This window comes from Penaeus japonicus, unplaced genomic scaffold, assembly GCF_977035675.1.
Source record: "Penaeus japonicus unplaced genomic scaffold, GWHDUDI00000001_assembly GWHDUDI00000032, whole genome shotgun sequence".
NCBI lineage: Eukaryota > Metazoa > Arthropoda > Malacostraca > Decapoda > Penaeidae > Penaeus > Penaeus japonicus.
In genome coordinates, this window is record NW_028234434.1 from 27,093,446 (window position 1) to 27,098,445 (window position 5,000).

Consider the following 5,000-nt stretch of genomic DNA (forward strand, 5'->3'; position numbering starts at 1 on the left):
CTACCTAATAAGACACAGGCAACACAAACTCTAAACATTTAACATATTCGTTGATGCAATGGCATACTCTTAAATCAACTACAGTCCTATTGTCGCCACCTGATCTCAATGCCATGCTCTGAACAATAAAAAATAGAGAGTATACGACCCACCCAACATATTCCCAACATGGATATGCACACTGATGTATAAGGGCTACAATGACTAGCAATCTTTTCAACTACAGTGCAACCAGACTTAAGTAGTAATCTCTCGTCACATATGTGGTTACTGTCTAGTCAGTTATGGTATACATGCTATATATCTACTTAACTGTAATTATGTTAATCATAATCAGTTATGTTATACATGCTTCATATCTACAGAATGTGATTCCTTTTTGATTATTCATCATGAAACTGTTCATCAACTTTCAAAAGTGAGGGTATGAATACTTTACGTACTACACAATCTCTCATTTTCAGAGCATCTGTAGTAATTTTACATCAGGGTCTTAATCTCATTAAAACATTTAGTTATCTATCCTATAAAATAACAGTAGTAATGATGATGATAATAAAGAGTAGATAATATGAAGCACACAATCGTATCATAAGTAACAGATACTGATGATAAAACACTTTAAAACTTAGCACATTTCAAAGTATTCAAGATTACACAAACAATCAATTCACAACTGACCCTGTTTCTAAATCTTGACTAAATTTCAAGAGGACGACACCTGAGAAGAGAAGACGAGATGGTGATATTACAAAAAGGTTTAGGGCAAACATAATATACACAGCAGCTTAAGTACCCTATACTAGCATAATACACAAAAAATATACAAGAACCATACAATCTTCATCTGGTACTTATGGTAGATCAAACTACCATAAAACATTACAAAAACTTTAAATAAAACAAAACGGTGTAAAATATGGCAAAGTACACTGTCCACCCTGAGCATCATAATCTCGGTTCCCCATAATCCAGGGGAGAGACAGCCTGTGTATGGCTTCCCACACAAATTATGTAAAAATCAAGAGCCGAACGTACAATATTCCCAAGTCCTGTGGCTCTCCCAACAAATTTCTTATATCCCTGAGAGTACGAAAATATACAGGTATGCAAATGGGACGAATCCAAGATTAGTCTGTCTATAAATCACCTATACAGACAAATAAAACTAATAAGGAAAGAAACATCCTATGCTTGATATAGAATATTTCCTCTTTTAGAGCTAAAGTAAAAAAAGAAAGAAAAGAACTTCTACTTCTTCTAAGCTGAAGTTCCATGAAAAAACTGAACATGGGTACATTTTATGTATTATATGTGTATGTATGTGTATATATATATATATATATATATATATATATATATATATACATATATATATATATATACATATATATATATATACATATATATATATATATACATATATATATATATATTATATATTATATATATATATATTATATATATACTATATATATATATATATATATATATATACATATATATATATATAATACATATATATACATATATATACATATATATATATACATATATATAAAAAAATACATATATATAAATATATACATATACATAAATAAATATATAAATACATTTATACTTACATACATACATATTAACATATACACAGACACACACATGTATATGTATATGTATATATGTAAATGTATATGTATATACGTAAACATATATGTATACATATATGCATATATACATAAATGTATAAATACATATGCATATGTATATATATATATATATATATATATATATATATATATATATATATATATATATATACATATATATGTATGTGTGTGGATATGTGTGTATGTGTGTATGTGTGTATGTGTGTATGTGTGTGTGTGTGTGTGTGTGTGTGTGTGTGTGTGTGTGTGTGTGTGTGTGTGTGTGTGTGTGTGTGTGTGTGTGTGTGTGTATAAATATGGCTATTTTTCACAGCATTATAATCCCAAACCAGACACAAAATGATGACAGAGTCTCATCCTGAAACCTAAACAATTCTCATCTGTTTAGTTTAATGCTATTCCCAGTAGCTAATCCTAACTAAACTTCCAATTCTTCAAGATGTTTATGCTGCTAGTTTTGAAGTACACTAGTGAACTAATTAACAAATTAGATGATATCTTCATCCAGATTTTATTGTGTGCAAATGAATTTGAGTGCATGTTGTAAGCAAGCATGTATGTATGTATATGTCTATAAATCTTTCAATTCATTTACGAGCTTGTATATGTGTGAAAGTATGCATGCCCATGGGTGTCTTTGAGCATGCGAAAGTGTTGAACATATTTGTTCCTGCTTCTTTACCCCCCTCCCCACCCCACATACTTGTTATCTAAAAAGTGAGAATTTCTAGAGTTTCATATTTCAATATATATTGTCTTACATAAGTTCCTATTCTATTATTTCTATTTATTCATTCATAATGGATGTTACCATAGAACGGACACACAAACACACACACACATAAAAAATCAAGAAAACAGGAAATAGATAGGAACTAGTATGAATGCTATTACATAACACTTGCTTTCTTATGAAATTTAATCTCTGCATCTTGACCCATTCTATATACAATACGACACATCTTATTTGCCTTAATAGATCTGTGAGAGAAAATCTAAAAATTCAAATATGTTGAAAACTATGTACAAAGGTTAACTTATTCAAGGCATTTTGGGTTAGAGTTTTACAATGTTTGAATACTGTGCAGTCATATCATAACTGAAAGACTAAATTGATGGAAACGTGCTATCCACCGCAGTTCTGTTTACTCAAGTGTTTTTCTTTTTTTTCTTTTTTCACACATTGATCCACAAGCATTTATACAACTTGGGGTTAATTAGCAGGCCTACCTGACCACACCTGTTTCTGGATTTGTTGTGAAAATTATATTTCTATTAATATCATTATAATGGTACTTTCAACAATAGATGTAGTGTCCAGCATAATTTTGCTTCAGTATTCTTGTTTTTAAATGTAGAGGACTACACAAGGCTTAGTCATCGCCAATTAGTCAATTAGTAGGCCTACCTGACCTCACCTATTTACCCCATTCCTTGATTTTTCACAGAAAGGGATTAACAGGTGTAGTCAGATAGGCCTACTAATTGACTTCTGGGCAACTATGTGCTTGTTGAACCATCTTGGGTAAAACTGTATGGCAGTGATTATATTTTCAAGTGTAATGAAGTATTATGTATTTTCTTTGCATTTACATTGTTCTACTTGAAAAAAATATATATATATATATTTAAGCTGCACATATCTACTTCGTGATAATTCTCTTGCAATACAACCCTTTTCTTCACTAGAGCTCGGAGGTGTGGATGCTTCAATATATTCAATAGAGAATCAGATGCATCTACTCAATAGCTGTATTGATTCGCACCATACATGAATAAAATAGTCCATGTCAACAAGCATGCATCCCACGAGTCGGAAAAAAATACATTTGCTAAATATAGTTATCTAGACGTACTTACAAAGCTTGATCAATCAATTGCATAATATAATTCCTATCTAATATTCTTAAAGAATTCTGAAGGAGTCAACACCCACTGATAAAATACACGAGTGATATCACAAGCTGACCGAGTCCAACTGAAATGCAAAAGAGAAAACGCAGATAACAATACCAAATAAATATTAACAACCAATCAGACACAAGGGATAATAACAGTTTGTTTGTTTGCCTTTCTCCCTAAAGCAAACAAATGCCCCCCCTATCCATTCATATGGTCACTTGGGGATTACCTCACCTGACCTGCTAATCCCTCCCTATGAATGAATGAATGAATGGTAAATTACAGCAGGTCATAAACCTGTCACCTTCCAATGCTTACAAAAACACACTAATTCCCATTCCCTGTACCTATTGGGGCATGCCAGGGAGGCGGGGAGGGATAATACAGTGCTTTAAATGAGTCACTTTCATGAAACACACCGCGGCGAGATCGGCGTTCCAGCCCCACACCGCGGAATGAATGGGCGTGAAATCGCTAATCTCCACCTCTTTTAAACACTAAATCCACACTTCTTATCCACAAATCGGCTCGACAATCCGCAGATTAGGCTCGAAATCGGTGGCAAATCGGCGAGAAACACGAGCGAGAGCCCAGCACACTTACTTACTTACTTACACACAAAACACACCACCCTTGAGGGGCCCCCACATGGTGAAAGCAGAAAGCAAAGTTCCTCTCTCTCTCTCCTCCTTTTTCCAAAAAAAGAAAAAACACACTCGCGCCTCCCCCAAATCTCGCCTCTTCTCCCCTCCCCCCCAGGAGAAAGGGGTACCCACAACTTACACTCTTCTTCCCCCTTCTCTCTTTCTCTCTCTCTCTTCCTCTCTTCCTCTTCCACACGTAACACAACCACCCAAAAAAGGCGGTGGGAAAGGAGAGAGAAGAGAAAATCCTAGCGCATCGTTCAAGTTCAAGGTCACACGCGATCTAAACTCCCCAAACTCCGTAACTCCAACTCCCAACTCCTCTTCTTCTCACCGGTGTCCGAAAACGTTCCTTCCTCGATGACCTGACCTGACCCCATTCCCACCAGCCAGGTCATGTCATATGGGTGTCCCCCTCGTCCTCGAAAGGGCTATTAATAAGGAGGGACGAAAGGGGAGCGAGCGAGGGAGGCAGGCGAGGCGAGGCGAGGCGGCGACGGGGGGGAAAAATTTCGAAAGGACGAAAGACTGAGGGAAAAGTTTCTCTCTTCCTTTCGTTCAGGTTAGGCCCCCTAAACCAACCCCCACGTCTTACAAACCGATTTTTAGCACGAAGTACGTGTTATTAGCCCTTGTGTCTGACCTCGAGATGTGCGGAGCGAATTAGAGAATGTACCTTGCTTAATAGTTGTGTGTTGAATGGTGAATTTCCAGTAATTTACTCCATTTTGCTGTTTAGGTTCTACTGCCTCGTGCACGCCATATCAACACACAACTATAGAGGAAG

The 5,000-nt window shown here is 35.4% G+C and overlaps 1 protein-coding gene across 6 annotated transcripts in view; it reads right to left on the reverse strand.

Moving 5' to 3' along the window:
• LOC122243014 (uncharacterized) overlaps positions 1-4,984 on the reverse strand; it is a 13,040-nt gene extending 8,056 nt beyond the window's left edge. The window contains exons 1-2 of one of the 6 annotated variants that reach the window (XM_086556549.1): positions 4,890-4,984; positions 682-721 (exon numbers count right to left, since the gene is read on the reverse strand). The gene's annotated coding sequence lies outside the window, so the exon portion shown is untranslated. Of the gene's footprint in view, positions 1-681; positions 722-3,603; positions 3,641-4,352 lie in introns of those variants that run through there. The other 5 variants (XM_086556551.1, XM_043000479.2, XM_086556548.1 and 2 more) reach the window with 5 other exon arrangements.
• Positions 4,985-5,000: the final 16 nt, after the last annotated feature.